This window comes from Narcine bancroftii, chromosome 7 (assembly GCF_036971445.1).
Source record: "Narcine bancroftii isolate sNarBan1 chromosome 7, sNarBan1.hap1, whole genome shotgun sequence".
In the NCBI taxonomy this organism is placed as follows: Eukaryota; Metazoa; Chordata; class Chondrichthyes; order Torpediniformes; family Narcinidae; genus Narcine; species Narcine bancroftii.
In genome coordinates this window covers 62,248,113-62,265,880 of record NC_091475.1, presented here as the reverse complement: position 1 = coordinate 62,265,880, position 17,768 = coordinate 62,248,113, and the positions used below count along the sequence as shown (strand labels likewise).

The following is a 17,768-nucleotide window of genomic DNA, read 5'->3' as shown; positions in this document are numbered from 1 at the left end:
AGACCAGTAGAGTGTGTAGTCCACGCCATGTTCTTGGAGACTGCCTACATCTGCAAGGCAGACTTCGCTGAGAGCGGCTATGTCGATGTCGAGTCTGAGGAGTTCATGTGCGATGAGGGCAGACCGACGTTCAGGTCGTGGCTGTCAGCCTTGTCTAGCATGGTTCTGATGTTCCAGCATGCTAGCTTGAGTTTGTGTGCATCTTTTGAGGGGGAGGACGTGGACCTGTCCTCGGGCCTGCGCAAAGGAGCTTTTAGGTGGAGTGCAGTGTGCGCAGTACTGGCCCCACCCTTTACACCCATGGTTCGTGTGCCGTGGCCAAGCAAGCTGGGATGTGGCAGCGAGGTCCTTGGGTCATTGGTTTTATATCGGAGTGACTTTTTCCTATGCAGGTTGCTTAACCGGGCTGAAGAGGCCTGCCTCCCCTTTTAGGTCGAACCATTTCCTGAGATTTACAACCGCTGTCCATAGTTATGGAGTGGTGCGCACTGGAATCGGCCTGCGTGCGTTTACTCCTGCCGCGGCCGAGTAACGGGGATGCAGCATTGGTTGAGGATCAGAAAGAAACAGGGCCTGCCCGCACCGCTGCCCGAGCACCGAACACAGGCTGCCGTCGCCAAGCAAACCCCAGCACCCCGCACAGCCCAACCGTTGGCAGCCGAGCCCCGGGCAGGGAGCAATCAATGAGAACAGTTTAGTGTATTTCAGAGTTTAATACACACCTCAAAAACGAATAGTCTAAGCACTAACAACTGTGAACTCCATTGCAGAGTTCTCTCCAGTCTTAAAAATTTCTACTAGACAATGTATGTACACTGCTCAGTATTATACATCTCCCATAAACAAGGGATGACTTGAGTGTCGCTGTGGCTCCAGATCTGGAGAAAGCCTTTGACAGATTGGAGTGGGACTATTTATTCAAAGTGCTGGAAAAATTTGGACTAGAGCAAACATTTATTAATTGGGTTAGAGCTTATATACCGATCCTAAAGCTGAAGTAATAACTAATGGTCAAATTTCATCAGCATTCCCACTCTTCAGATCTAATAGATAATGTTGTCCAGTATCTCCATCTCTTTTCCTCCTGGCTATTGAACTGTTAGCAGAATCATCCAACTAGATTCGGATATAAAGGGTTTCAATTTCAATTAGAAAGAAGTTAAAATAAATTTATTTGCTGATGATGTTCTGATATATCTGACAAAATCAGTTAGCTCATTACACAAATTGCAGTCTAAATTTGAAGATTTTGGGATTATAATCAAGGCAAGAACGAAGTTATGCCACTTACAGGTGGAATTATGAACAAATTAGGAGAAATTCTCAATTTAAGTGGCCGGTCAATGGGATTAAATATTTAGGTATTAAGGTAGATAATAACCTGCAGAATTTGAGGATGATCTTAATAAATGGGTGACCCTCCCAATAACTTTGGTTGGAAGGGTCAACTGTATTAAAATGAATGTGCTGCCTAGAGTACAATTTTTTTCCCCCCCAAAGTGGGCCTGCTCCTATATCTCAGAGATTATTCAAAATCTCAGTAAATGCATCAGTAAGTTTCTGTGGAATGGTAAGCCTTTCAGAGTCTCTATTGATAAATTAACAGAATTATTAATTGGGAGGTTGATTGCTCCCAGATTTCAAAAAATGAAGTTTATAACCTCCCTCTTTGATGGAGAAGACAAGTCTTCATGGGTAAAATTGAAGTTGCACAAGGTTGGCAAGAGGTTAGCAGAAAAACCTTGTATATGAAAATGTAAATTATTATCTGGCCCTGAAGAAACCCCCATATTAAAGAATATAATTAAAATATCGAATCAAATTAATGATAAAATTGGAGTTGGGGGGTGGGGGAGGCCTTTCACCCCTGGCTCACAATATGTTAATTCCATTAACGATTGATAATAAAAACCTGCACACTTGGTCCCATAGAGGGGTCAAGTGTATTAAGGATTGTTATGAGCAGGGGCAAAGTATGACATTTGAGAAAATTAGGAATAAATATGGAGTTTTAAATACATCTTTTTTCTGCTATCTTCAATTAATATCTTAACTAAGAGACAAATTAGGTCCAGCACCAACCTTACTGCAGTGTTGCGAAATAGAGTCTCTGATTTGAAAGGGGAGCACAAAAAAATTTCAAAAATGTATTCTTTATTTCACGTGGGAAACAAGGGCTTGATAAATCAAGACAAAGGAGGGAATCAGATTTGGGTATAGAAACTGATCTATTTTGTTGGTCTAACTTATGTTGGGACAGCATGATTAATATAATTAACGTACAGTATTGATTGGTACAATACAACTTCTTGCCACAAACATTACATAAATTCAAATTGGAAATATCAGGCCAATGTTTTTGACGTGGTCAAGAAATAGGCACTTTCTTCAACCTGGTCATGCCCTAAAATGAGACCTTTCTGAGAAGATATGCGGTACCCTCAGTCACCAAAAATACTTTTTATTAGGGAATTTAGAAGACAAGACCTAAAATGAGTTTGTCAAAATATCAATTTAAATCTGTTAAGATCACTTTAGCAGTATCCAGAAAATGCATAGCAGTTACTTGGAAATCTGATTTCCAACTAGAATTAGCCCACTGGAAGATAGAAAAGGAGAAGATCACCTAAAACCTCAGAAACAGATATGAGGTATTTTCAAGAATATGGAATTCATACCCAAGATACACTGGGGTAAATCTTTAATGATTACCCCCCCCATCTCTCTTTCTCCCCCACACGCCACCCCTACCCCGGGTGCTTGCGGCACTGAATACCCTAGATAAATCAGGTTATTTGTCCCTTGATGGAAGAGGGGTTTATCCGAGGTGAAGCCAGTCTTTTTCTTAAATTCTCTCTTTTCTTATTTTCTTCTTGTTTACTGGGGGAGGGGTGGGAGCATTCCTCTTTCTCTTTTCCTCCCTTTGGTTCAATATGAACATTGAATTTTTTTTTATATAGAATTATTCTAATTTTTCCTTTCTTTAAAATAAATGAATCACGTTAAGTTTTTTCTCACTTTCTTTAATATTGACATGTGGATCAATATTTGTATTATTTTGTAAATATTAGTGGTATTGATGTTTTTCTTTTTTCATCGTTTTACATGCTGATTGAAAATTCTCAAAATATTCCAAAAAGAATACCCCATTTAAAAGACAATGCAAAATGTAATTTTTTTTTAAAATCAGTATTTATAGTCTTTAATTATGTGAAGTTCACTTTTATCAGGTAATTCCTGTAAATTACAAAATTTAAATTCAAATCATGGTTGCTGACACTGCAACAGTGTTGTGCTAGCCGCTTCATTAACCACGTCACATCATAATTAACCCCCTCCCTTCACGCTGAAAATATCTCCCCTCCACACCAGTGTCCCATTAGGCCCTCAGCACACTAAATTCAAACCCCAGCTGCTGGCACTGTTACAGAATTGTGCTACTCGCTATGCTAACCCTGTTGCCATCATAATTAACCCCCTCCCCAAGTTTACAGATAAAGTCTCATTAATATACCTAATACTGACAAAAATAAAAGACCTTTACTAGGCAAGGATAGAGACAGACTTTGGGAGAGTCACCCCAGAGTCAAGGGGCATTGGCCAGCTCTTCATCCTGACCGGCACCATTTTATTCAAACACAACTTTATTGAAACTTTATTCAAACAGCTGCTGAAGCAGGCACAACCAGGGGACTCCTCTAGCTGAATATTTGCTCCCATTTTGTGTTGCTTCGGAGGACTTTAACAATTTTAAACATTTATTTAAACTTTATTTATTTTTAAATGTATTTATTTACTCAACATTTTGGCTGGTTGATTGAGTGCCGGATAATGGGGATTTTACAGTTTGAGCAAGCCATATCAGGAAGTTTCTGGCATATGAGGTTTTACACTTCGTTAACAAGCTTATAAACAACAATAACTGAATGAGCAACCTCCATCAACACAATCATTGTAACTAAAGATTATTTTTCCACAAATAAAATGCAAATGTTCAAGTTCAATTCAGAAAATAAGTATTCATTAAATATTTGGATGTTTTATTTATAACGAGAATTGTCAAGTTGTTGATTAAAGTTTTTCCTGCAGATTTCTTGGGAAGAAATGCATCTACCATTAATACCAATATCTAAAATAAGAACACAGTATCATCATTTTACAACACAACTCTAATCTAACTTAAAACTTTAATTAAGAAAAAGACAAAAATCCACACACAATAAAGACATTTTCTGTGACAAGGTGCAGCCTTAGTCATCTCAGGATGAAAACAAATGTGGAGCATGAAGGTATACTGCTTTCGGCTGAAGTTTTTGGGCGGGGGAAATTAAATTTAAGAGGGTTTTAAGTCCAGCATTACAAGTGTCAATATTTACACATAGGACACTGAGGGCCTCCAGTGGTAAAATCTGGTAACAAAATAATTAAAACAGTAATGAAACTATGTCTGCAGACATAGTAAAAATTGCAGATTGTAGTAAAAACACACCGAAATGCCGGAGGAACTCAGCTGGTCTTTCAGTGTCATTAGGAGACAGATATATTGCCAATGTTTCAGGCCTGAGCCTTTCTTCAAGGAAGAAGCTAAGAATTATTTTTTAATTAAAACAGCGGACAACTTAAAGAAATTCTTCATGTGAGTAATATGGCCCCATATATAATGGACAATTGCAGTAGCAAGAGTGCACTGTTCGCGTACTGGTGCAGATCATAGAGATAGTAGAACATCATCCTTACCAATAAAAGAGTCTTAGAATGGATCATTTGCCACATCATAGAATGGACCAAAAGTGTGGCAAATGATCAATAAGTGAATCCTCATCTGAGAAATTTGGCCCATAATTCCAGAAAACAAGTGGCAACAAAAATCTGTTTCATAAAGGTCTTTCCCCTCATGAGATACATATTCCTACATTAAACTAGAGAAAATTTCCATGTTCCACTTTTCAAACAAAATTTTTGAGAGCAGAATGATGGCACATCTTTACTGAACATTTTGTAGGGTTTGCAAAATGTAGAATCATATCAATTGGGTTCACACAGCTGAATGGAGGGAGATTATCTGCTAGTGACAGGTGACTTCATATTGTTTTTGATATGTCTATCATTTTGGGAAGAACTCTAAGTATTCTCTTTCTCAAAGTTCTGATTTCATGAGAGCACAATTCCAACCTCAACAGTACATATCCTTTATTTTTCCAAAAATGTCCTCATTATTTGAAGCTAACAATGACCAAACTGATCATTTTCTTGTGTTTACTTTCTAAAATGTAAGAAATTTGGATGAAAATCCAAATCCTCCACAGAATAACAAAACAATTACAAAAAGAGTTAATAATATTAACTCTTAATATTTTATTGGAACAGTAAAGCAGTGTACAAAGTGCCAGAGCTCCCGCACTTTTGTGTACTGCACTAGTCCCCAGCTTCAGCTGACTTATTTGCCACCAATAAAACAGCATATTCAACTTCAACAACATGCAAAAATGCTGAATAAAGAAATATTGTTCTTCTGGGAACTACAAAAACAGATTTCATAACTGTAATTAAATCCTAATGGTGTATACCAAATTACTTTTCAAATGCAATGGAATTCATGTTTTTTTTTTCTTGTATCAGGCTGAAAAGTGATTTTTTTTTAATATAAAGATTTATTTTTACACATATGAATTGCTTACATGCATCATATGTCTGCTGAAAAACCCAAGGGTCAAAAATCAGCATTAACAAGTCTGCAATTGCTCCCAATTGAGAGCTGCAGTCATTTGATCATTTTCAGATTGTTAAACCAGAATATTCATGGCTAAGAAAAATGTAATTGGAATTACTGTATCTTATCAATATCAAAAGCAAGAAAGCAGTACTTCTTAGAAAGATATTACTTTAGATTCACAAAAATACTCAGTTTACAACTCAAAAAAAGAAAGTAATTCTGCAGTTGCAATCCCTTGTAAAGTCTAGCCCCAATCCCACCCAAAGTAATATTCCAAGCAGCAACAGATTAAACTGTGATACAGCTTTCTTTTGCTAAAATAACTACACTGGAAAAATGTCTCATTGCTATTAAAATTCATAAAACTCCCCACAGATCATACTGCCCCTAGCACCCAATTTAGTTACAACAGTAAAATATTGTTTTACGGTCAATATCAATTCTAAGCTTTCATGGAATCCACAAAAAAATGAACACATTTTTAATTTTAAGTTATTTTTAATACTAAATTGAATGTGCAACACAAAATATCAGAATTGGCTTGGTTTAAGAGCAATCTTTATCCTAATTTTTAGATACCAAAGTTAGGATCGTCTTGAGCACACAATTTAAATTGTTATTTCCTCACCACTGCACTTTTGCAGGTGCACACTTTCTGAATGGATGTCAAATGAAGAATCAATTGTTTACAGAAATTAAACACAAAGAAAAAATATATGGGATTAATTCAAGAACAAAGGCATTTTCCTAATATTCTGCAAGTATATTTGTGTCATATAGATCAACAATCTTAATTGTTCATTTAATTATTTCCTGACCTCCATCATACAAACCAGATACTATTCCATAACAAGGGCACTTCAGAAAGTATTTCAGGACCAGAGTCTGGGTTCATCCTAAAGGTTAGCATTGTGCAACTCTATTACAGCACCAGCGACCCAAGTTCAAATCTGGTAGTGTCGAAAATGAGTTTGTACCTTCTCCCCACGAACGCATGGATTTACTTAAGACACTCTGATTTTCTAACTTTCAAAAACGTATGGGCAACATAGCCTTAGGGACTGGAAAGGCCAGTTACCATGCTGTATGTCCAAATCAAAGAGGCCAGGTGTAAATTCATTATATATTTTTAAAATTTCAGCTTAAAATAGAGAAATCATCTTTCAAAAAAGCTTCACTAAAAAAATAAAATTAATAAACTGCTTTGATCAAAATGTTAATATTAAAAATACAAAAATTCTCAACCATACAGATTTCCATTTCATGGTGACAGCTTGACTGCATTTGAGGCAACAAATTTTATATCAGTTAGCAAAACAAATTCTGACTTCAATGTTCCAACTAGCAGCAAATTAAACAGAGATACAATTTTGTCTCCTAAAGTAACGGATGACACATCTGTTAAAATTAACAAAGATGAGGAAATACAGAAGCTAAAAATCTTTTCTGCTGCCTTCATACACAAATTATTATCATTCTTTCAGGTATAACTACACTCATTTTAACATTGTCCCTACAATGCTAAAAATCTATGCAAATGCTTGCCTTCGAAATTTCAGGAAAGCATTTATTGTATGCTAATGGTTTTTAAGGAAATAATTCTCTGAAAAATAATATAAATTTTCTCTATTTAATCCAATACTTTTTACAAAACAACTGTACAAAGAAAAAGGTTAAGTGGAATGTTTTCAAAACACGAGATATTTGGCTTAAAATACGTGCCAATTACACCCTTTTGTCAAGCTTGCAGAAATTATTAAATCATATCTAGGCATTCACTAAAAACTGCTTATCCAGATGAATAATAATTTTATTTAATTTTGAAATTATCAATTCCCCCAAATCTAAAAGCATTAAACAATATTGACTACCATTTATTTACTTATTTATTCAGAGGGCAAGCATCAGTAAATAAGCAAAAGTATTTTCATGCAACAATATTTTCCTCTTTCTTGTCTTCATTTTAAGCACAGAGAACCCAGGTCATAGGATGTGTCTAAATTACAAGAGTTCAAGCAACTATTTTCCAATTTTTATGATCCATTTCATTCAAAAACAGATGTCAAACTCAGAAGTTTTCAAACTGTGTTCAAGTACATTTGGAACTTAAGTTGTTGCTTGCAAGGTGGATGTCAAATTTCAGGTCCACACAAAGGAATTTATCAAATATTAAATATGTATGGATCAACTAATAGATATAAATGTTGGTTGGGAAAGTTGATCAAAATGCACAAGTTTTTTTTTTAAATTAAATTACACACTTGCCATTCAAATTTGCTTTTGAGTTGAAAAGAAAATCAACTATTCCAAATATCTACTTGTAGATCACAAGACAAAGGACCAGAAGCAGGCCACTTGGCCCATCGAGTCTGTTCTGTAAATCTACACTAGCTACTCTACACTAGTTCCAATTTCTGGCCTTTCCCCCATATCCCTTGATGCCCTCACTAATGAGATACTTGTCTATTTTTTATTGAAATACTCCCAGTGATCTGGCTTCCACTGCTATATGTGGCAGTGAGTTCCATGACAGCCAGATTAAATCAACTTGCAGGTTAACACCAACATGTAATGAAAGTTTGTCCTGCAGTAAAATATTTTAAAATTGTGATTTTGGTCCAATAGATGGATTGTTACATTATCTGCCTTTAAATAGAAACTTTTAAATTATCAAATGAGCAAATTATTATTGATTGCTGAACAACTATTTTCACATGCATCAAAAAGATTTGTTTTTCAAATGAAAATTTAAACAAAAATATTGTTTTAATCATTATGTTGTACCTATGTGCTCCAATGCAATCCAGACAGAGGGAAAAAAAATTAACCTTGAAACAGATGCTTGATGGCAGAAAAGTATTAAGGGTTGCAATAGAATGCAATAGGAATCATTGTTTTATTTAAAGAATGAATCTACCAATTGTTTTCAGAAGCTGCATTATTGCAAGGAATCATTACTTGAGAACCATATAAAAGTGATTTTACATTAAAATTTGTCAAGGGCTCTGAAAATCAAAGAATGAAGTACAGTAATAATCAGTATGTGCATATTTTAACTGTAATTCTTTCTCCAGTTACTTCACAGTTCTAAACAAAAGTACTTAATCAAAATGTATGCTGTGCAGCAAACCCCAATCAAGAAATGAGACCAAACACTACATTCAAACATCTACCGATAGTCATTATTGCTTTGTAGCAAGTTTCTTATTCTATCACAGAAGAAATGTCAACATTCACACCATTAATCATACTACCATAAGTCCCAATACTCTTCAAGGCATTGTTACCATTGAAAAAAAAACAAAATCCCAATATCGTCAGGGAAGCAAAGCCACTGCTATCATATATTCTTAGGGCCACACAATGTTTATAATCAAACAGCCAATAAAATGGAAAATTCCAGAAAATAGTTCAACAACTCAGAGTTTGTAATTATCAACTGTTGATTAAAATGTACACCAGACAGAAAACAAATCAAAATAACAAGTAACCTTGAATTCTTTCAGAACATTCTGAATAGCTCTTACATTGTTCCACTGTGATAGCCAAAAAATATTTCCACAAAACTAACAATTAAACAATGCCATTTAGATGATTAAAAAGTATCAACATTTATATTTTTTAATAAAAATGCTCATCGAGACTATTTGTTAATTTTAACCAAAGGAAATTATTCATGTGTTTACCAGTGATTATCTATTTTATCTCAATATCTAATGAATGATTTACAAAAAAGGGCAACACTTAACTAGTATAATGGCGTACCATGTTTATATCAATTTATGGATTTGATCACCTAATGCAACAGCTTCTTGCCACATCTATAAACTGACTGTAAATTGGAACTCAAAATAAACTATTTGCTTCTTGCGAATTTGAAAACAATTTTGACGGAAAATTGAAAGCTGGCACAAGACAGTACAAAAACACCCCCCCCCCAAAAAAAAAATCAGACGAGAGTTAGAATAGACCAGAAGTTACTGATAAAAATAAAACCTTCCTCCCACCAACCCCACCCCCTGCACCCACCCATCCCGCAACTCCTTTAGACCACCGGCCACCCCTTCCTCTCATTAAAATAATTCAGAACCGACAACCGAAGTCTCTGGATTTAAAAAAAACTCAGTAGCTGAGGCCTGGTAATGTACTTCAAGACTTTGACAAAGCTATTAGCCTTTTTACTCAAATATTCTCCCGGAGATCAAAGGCAGTGACTGTTTGTAAATATAAACTTAATACCGCGAATGTCAAAAAGGAACAAAGGAATTTAACATTTCCACATAGATATGTTTTTCTTTTAATGTTCGCTCATGCACCTCCACATTTACTCAAAACGGCATCTTTCCCCCACCCCCCCCCCCCACCCCCACCCCCACCCCCTCCTCCCCCGCATGAACGCGTAAAGAAACGAAGAGCTAGAGAAAGAGGCGACTCGACACAGATACCGGATTAATGCAGTGTTGAAAAACCAATAATTCACTGAAGCGACCATCTGAAGTCGCAAATTAATTCAAAATTTTACTTGGTCATGGTAATCAAAGCGGATGAAACACAAGTATCTAAATCATTTGCTATTACTGCTGCCATGTATAAAAGTCACGTACCTTACTTATCCAAGCACAAGGATACATTTCCAGAAATAAAACACATTTCCAAAGTAGACACTTTGAATACTGTATCCATCTTCTGTATACACAAAAGACAACCTAACATGATAGCCAGACATCCCGCCCCGACACTACACCGATTGGTGTAACACGGCGCCCGGAGTCTCGTTACCAAGAGCCCGGTCGAATGGATTGATTGGCTTCACATCATGTATCTTAAAACTCCCATCATGTAATAGCTCACGCCAAGATTGCCCCGCGCCGGCGTCAATCACGAGCACTGTTCAAGTCAATCACCTTCCACGGGAGGGGACACACGCGCGCCCACTCCTCATTGTCCCGGCGGCCTGTCAATCACCCCCGCCTGGCCACTTGAGAAGGCCCGACATCTGTCAATCACCGTCAGCCATTCGCTCGACGCGTCATCCACAGATCTAGCCTGGTAGTGCCATTGGGCCGCCACCATGTCAATCACCGCGCGCCCCGACACTATTGGCCAGCAGCGAATCCTATCGCGAAGGTCATTCGGTGCCCCCAACGTCAGTCAGGCAGAGGGTCAGCCCAAATGTTTTTTTTGGACAAGTTAGGTTGAGGAAACCCGCCGCCTATTTAGTTTCTACGCATTTCATGTTTTGTACAATCTCTCCCTCCCCCCCCCCCATCCCATCAAGGCGGCAGGTGACAGATAACAAATAAAGTGGCCTGAAATCCACTGGCCTACTCACTCAATTGCTGTGGAGGGAGTAAAAGGGCCTCGATCGGGCAGAACAAAGCCAAAGCAGGTACACAGAGGCCGGAGTGCCACACAAAGTTCATCGTGTGGCGGGCGGGCGGTCCGTTATGTGTCGGCGAGTCGCAGCGGCGCTCGCTGCCCGGCAAGGGCTCCTGTGTTCGTCTCACCCCCTAATGAGGGTTGGGTGGGGGTGTGGGGGGGTGGGAAGAGTCTCCAGCCTGGGCCCGGGAAGATGGGGGGGGAGAGGGAGTCTTCAGCCTAGGCCTGGGAAGATGGGGGGTTGAGGGACTTCATCACTCACTGCCCGCCTTATTCAACACCCCCCCCCCCCCATCGCGGGGTCCAAGGGGAGGGAGGGGGCGCAAATGACGAACGGTGCGCGCGCCGGCAGCCAGTCGCGCCCTCGTAGCTGGGGCTGCGAGGACGCGCGCGCGCTGGGGCGGCTGCTCCCCAACTTACCGTTGGTGGTGGAGCGAGGCGGCGGGTCATCGCAGCGGCGGTGACGTCACTCAACCTGTTCGGCCGTGACGTCACGCGGGCCGCTCGCCCGGGGCTCTAAGTTGGACGGGAGCTGATGATCACAGCACTTGTGCGCCGTGAGGTGGGGTCAGCAGTGTTTTATCCCCGGCCCTCCAGTTAGCGCCCTTGACGGAGTGAGGGGACGGGGGAGGAGAGGGGGATGACCGGGGGATGACCCGAGGCGCTGGGGTTTGCAAACTTAGTGCTGAGAGGAGATGGTCCCGTTGCATTCAAATGCTTTGACCAGCACCGCGGATTCAGCCCTGGTCGAGCAGCCGGCGAAACCCACGATGCTTCATTCGAGGCGGCCGGGTGCCGGCAGACCGCTGCTCCGCCACTGGACGACGGCCACGAGAGCCCGAGCCACGGTGCTGAGCTTCTGGCGTTCGCTGGCTGGGCATCTCCTCGACTGGCGACGCTGCGCAAATGTTGAAGACGGTTTCATTTGCGAAACAGAAACTTCCATTGAGACCAGTCAAACGCAAATTCCACCTGTGGATACAGGGGCACAGGTCCGTCCGGTCTGCCCAACGATGGCCTTCTGATCTGCTCATGTAACTGCAGAAAAACTGGATTCTCTGTCATTTGTTATAAAAGAAGTTGTTCAATAAATCGCTCATCCTTGTCTCCAGTGCGTGATGTTGCTTGAACTGAAGTGTGCACAATTTTAGATTAAACTCATTCCCTCTCACGATCCAATAATGAAGATCAAATTTGTGAGGAATGACCGTTTGATTCCGTTTCAGGTATGTAACATTACAGCCTTCACCGAAAAGCTTGTGTTAGCTTTTATGTGTTAAACCAGAGGAGATTTTTTTTTTAATTCTGTGTTGATTATTTATTTTTAAGATATTTTAACATACACAATTGGCAATTGCATGCTAATTCATGGGTATACAAGGAAGTACAAGGTGGTATAAAGGTTATGATTGACTGTTGTACATCTGGAGCTGGCCCGCCCACTGATGACTCATCCCCAATGACTCCTCCCCCTGTGGTCCTGGGCCATAAAGGTCGAGTTCCCTCCCTTTCCGCCATTCCTATACCTGGGTGCCGGCCAGCAAGGTACTACCTGTCGTTACTGGTAGTGCACGACACACGCACAAAAAGTTAATGAGACAAAAATAGATAAAACTACAATAATTGCTTATAATATATCAAAAACATTTGATTGAAATGATCTGTTATACCCATTTATTGAAATAACGGAGAAAAAATATAAAAACGAACTAAATCAAAGCTCTCCCTCTAATCAAGGTTACCTTTAAATGAATGAAAAAAAGAATGTGGAACCAGTGGTGACCCACCCCCCCCCCCCCCACACACACACAGAGAGAACAGGCAGTGAACCACCAGAACATACAGTAATTATTAATTATTTCAATTATAAAACAATTCTAAGAAAGGGCCCCACAATTTCATGAATTGAAACTTTCTAACTTTCTGTGTAGATTACTTCTAATATCAATGAAGGCTATCTGATGACATCCATGGGATACTGTGCCCCTTGACCATAGTGTGGGATGACTGAATGACATTAACATTTGTAGCATATTTACCAGAAATCTATCATACAAGTTGACATGTTTACTGTGAAAATAAATCAGCACATATTAAGTTACAGTAACAGATATGGAAGTCTTAAAGCTGATCTGTTTATCAAATGTTTTTAGTTACATGGCTGCCATATTGAATTTCTGAGCAAGGGACAAGGTGCTTATTTTTAAAATGGAGACCATGACAGCAAGTGATAAACTTCATTAATAATTGAACAGCTTTTTGTATGCAAGAAGCATTTGCACTCTTCAGATTTCTGCCAACGTCAAAAAGGAGCAGAGTAAATTAAAAGAAAGCTCCATTATAAACTATAGCATTTAATTTTAAATAAGTAGGATATTAAAAAGTAATAGTTGAGAAGTTTCTTGATTTAGCATCATAATTGTTCTCCTGGGACAAATAATATGTGGTTAGGTTTTTCATAATTTTTCAAGTCTCCTTTTTTGCTTTTGAGAATGAAAAAATTGGTGGCTGCTTTCCAAGCTTTTCCTCAACTTAATTGTACAATTGCAGTTAAAATTTAAAAGAAAGGCACGATGCAGCAGCTAGAACCTGATTGGAGGAAGAGAGTCAGGTGACCTGAGGAGTGGCAGCAGCCTGAATCAACTAAAAATGAAATGCAAGCTCATGAACAATTAAGAATAACTTTGTAATATTACGGTACTCAAACACCACAGAAATGGCAAATGACCTATTCCTAGTTTTAACACATCAGAAGACCACAAGAATTTCATAAGCTCTGAGTTTTTGCTTGTCAGTTTGATCTCCAAAGTGTACTTCAGACTAGAGCACCGTTTACACAGAGTTTGAAAACTGGATTTTATCTGTCTTTCGAGAACTGTGTGAAAGAATCACAAGGTGGACTTAACCATCTTCAATCCACTTAGGTTGGTAGTCTCAACGGTGGAGCATATTTGACTCAGGGAGCTGGATTTTTTTCGGTTCTGTGTGAACAAGCAAGTCAGCCTCAAGAGCCAGGTTGTGTATATGGCAGTAATGTAGCTTTTCAGTGTAAAAATGGCTGAGAATAGTTCAAAGAAATAGAAAGGAGAGGTTCGTGCATTCCACAATCGAAAGAGATAGAATAATATAGCAAGGGAACAGGTCCTTTGGTTCTCCCATGTCTATGACAACTGTGGTAACAAATTCAGTAATCCCATCTTCCTGCATGTGGTCTGCACACACCACTGGCCACTTAAGGTGAATTTCTAAATTCCTCTAAAATGTTGCTGCTGTTTCTGTTTCCACCACCTCTCCTGGAAGTGTGTCCCAGGCACCTGCTACTCTCGGAGTATAAACATAGAAAAGTAGGTGCAGGAATAGGCCATTTGGCTCTTCGAGCCCACGCTGCTATTCAATATTATGGCTGATCAGTACCCGGTTCCTGCCTTCTCCCCATACCCCTTGATCCCCTTAGCCACAAGGGCCAAACCTAACCTACTCTTAAATATTGACAAAGAACCGGCCTCATCTACTTCCTGTGGCAAAGAAATCCACAGATCTACCACCCTCTGAGAGGAGAAATTTTTCCTCATCTCAGTCCTTAAAAACATCCCCCTTAAAGTGTGACCCCTGGTTCTGGTTTTTTCCCAGCGTTGGAAACAACCTATCTGTATCTAGTTTGTCTAAATGCTTAAGAATTTTATATGTTTCTGTAAGATCCCTCCTCAATCTTCTAAATTCCAGAGAATACAAGCCTAATCGATCCAACCTTTCTTCATATGCAAGTCCTTCCGACCCAGGTATCATTCTAGTGAATATTCTCATAGTGAAGAACTCCTTCACTTTTTTGAGCAACTTCACTTTATACGCTGCAATAGCAAGTGGCAACCCATTTCCCATGACGACATCTGTCCATTGTCTCATGCACTGCCAGACTGAGTCCTCCCACAAAATGAAGGAACAACATCTCATATTCCAACTGGAGCCCTCCAACCTCTAGCACCCTCTAACATTGACTTCTCTAGTTTCTGTTAGCCCCCCCCCCCACCATTTCTTCCTTTACCTATCCCTACGTCTTCTCCAGCTCTGCATTCAGAGTCACCCCCTTCTCCGATCAATTCTCAGCTTTTCTCTCCTGCCGTCTTATCCATGTCCACTATTCCTTTTGGCTGTTGGCCTGTGGTCCTCCCCTGCCCCTTCTTCCCTCCTCACCTTGCTATTATATTCAGACACATGTCTGCTTTTTGCTGAAACCTCAAAGAGGGGCTCAGGCCTAAAACATTGGTCATATATCTTTATCGTCTTTCGACATTTTGGAAGTTACTGAGAATCTCCAGTTGTCCACAACTAATACATTCCAATTCAGGCAAAATTCAAATGAACTTCTCTGCACCCTCTGCAAAGCCTCCATTTCCTCTCTCCTTTGTAGTGACCAGAGCTGCACACAATGCTTCAAATGTTCCATAACTGTAGTTTTATATAGTTTTTTTAATTTTTTTTTATTTTTCACGTGAAACATGGCTTCTCAACATTCATACTCAATACCCTAGCCAGTGAATTCAATTTTTTGTATTCCTTCTTTGTCACTCTGTCAACTTGCATTGTCACTTCCTAGGACAATGGACTTAAGGGGTAATAGAGATGCTACAGCACACATGTCAAACTCTGGCCCGCGGGCCAAATTTGGCCCGCGACATAATTATATTTGGCCCGCAAGATCATTTCAAAAATGTATTAGAGGTGGCCTGCCCTGCAGCGAGAACCAATGCTGTTTTTTGGTAATGTCACCCCCACCATCCTCCCCCTTCATTGCACATCCTTCCCCATTGTAACACGAGAAATTGTAACACGAGAAGTCTGTCGATGTCATCAGCCGGCAAGCCAGTTGGAAGGCTCCTCGCACAACCAGTCACTTCTCCCACCTGTCGAGCGGTGCAGCGGATTGGCGAGCGCGTGTGATTTCCTGTCGGCGCGACGGACATGGCAGGCTGCGCACGGCCCCCGGGCAGCGCGAGCCCCACGCGACTTCCACAGCGCGAGCGCGAGCCCCACGCGCCCTTCCACAGCGCGAGCGCACTTCTCCCGATCGCCACAGCCTTCAGCACTTGCACCCGCGCGGACCCCAGGGACGGCTGGTTCGGCCCTGCACATGATGAAAGAGATGGTGGCTGTCCGCAAAGGCTAATCGGCAGCGCGCTGGGCCTGAGTGGGTGGGTAAGCAGGGGTGGGCAGAGGGTGTAGGTGAGGAGTAATGGGCAGGGGAAGTTATGATGGTGCGAGGGGCAGTTAGAGGGAGGGATGAGTAGAAGGAGGGGTGGATAGGGAAGAGGTGAAAGGGGAGGGGCAGGGCGAGTAGGGGAGGGGCAGGGCGAATAGGGGAGGGGTGATTAGAGGGTGAGAGACGGGTAGAGGGAGGAACAGGTTGAGGGGAGAGGCAGTAGAGGGGTGTGTATAGGATGGGGTGGGTAGAGGCAGAGCGAGTGGAGTGAGGCGTGAGTAGAAGTTGGGTAAAGGACTGGTCAGGTAGAGGGATGGTGAGTCGAGGGTGAATAGAGGCCTAGAGCCTGAGGAGTGAGCAGGAAATGCTGAGTCCTGATGCAGGCCAAAATGGACACAGCCTGTGAATGCTGACTACATCTCCACAGGGACCAAATATGTTTCCCTCAGGTCAAGCAAAGGGTGAACTTGAGCTACCTACTCCTGACCTGTAAGATTATCCTCCTAAATTTATATCCTAAAGTTTAACATTACATATGTTGAAAGAAGAGAAAACATGCAGATGTTGTTGAAAATTTTCAATAAATATTTAGTTCGGCCCTCGATTTAGTCCAAGTTTTTAATTTTGACCCTCCGTGAATTTGAGTTTGACACCCCTGTGCTACAGCATTCGGCAGGAATCAGCGATAAAAATTCATCATGCCTAAAAAAATGTCGCAACTACCAAATTCTAGAATTTCTTGCACTTTCAAATACCATGTTGTGTATCTCTTATGTCCCAAAAATATAAGATCAGCAGCACCGAAAACACATTTACTGGGATTAATCACAATGCTAAACTCATCAAGCCTCTGAAACAATGAGATAAGGTGGTGCTTGTGCTCCTCTTCATCCACACTCATTATCAGAATATCGTCAATGTAAACAAACACAAAATTGAGGCTGATGCTTATCGACGGTCTGTACCGGGGGCCAGAGTCAGAGAACCAGTTGCACCCTTGCCAGTTGGATGTATATCAGCTGTCTTTCAGTATCGTTTGAGGTTGGGCTGAGCTGTCTACCCTCTGAACCATTACATAGCAGGACAGTTCCAGTCAGTTGCCTCCTTGTATGGCTTGGAGGCCGAAGGGGGTGGGGGGAGGCGCTGTTGCAGTTGCAAACTTACCTGCGTCGGGAGCAGTGCCGGCCACCACTGATGACTAGTGACGTGACACGCAGGAATAATAGCGTGCATGCATGGGTGTGTTAAGCGTCAGTATATAGGTCAGTATAGAGCCCACCTCACTGATAAAAGGCAAAGGAGGAAAAACCCAACACCCAACCCCAACCAACCAATTTTCCCTTGCAACCGCTGCAATCGTGTCTGCCTGTCCCGCATCGGACTTGTCAGCCACAAACGAGCCTGCAGCTGACGTGGACTTTTTACCCCACTTGTCAATTATTGCAATCAGAATATCACTTCTATTCCACGACCTCTGCC

At 40.7% G+C, this 17,768-nt stretch overlaps 1 protein-coding gene across 10 annotated transcripts in view; it reads right to left on the bottom strand.

Moving 5' to 3' along the window:
* LOC138738967 (zinc finger and BTB domain-containing protein 20-like) overlaps positions 1-12,171 on the bottom strand; it is a 462,974-nt gene extending 450,803 nt beyond the window's left edge. For 7 of the 10 annotated variants that reach the window (XR_011341908.1, XR_011341909.1, XM_069890231.1 and 4 more), the window contains exon 1: positions 10,318-10,470. The gene's annotated coding sequence lies outside the window, so the exon portion shown is untranslated. Of the gene's footprint in view, positions 1-10,317; positions 10,471-10,617; positions 10,950-11,045 lie in introns of those variants that run through there. The other 3 variants (XM_069890223.1, XM_069890224.1, XM_069890225.1) reach the window with 3 other exon arrangements.
* Between the last annotated feature and the right edge of the window lie 5,597 nt (positions 12,172-17,768).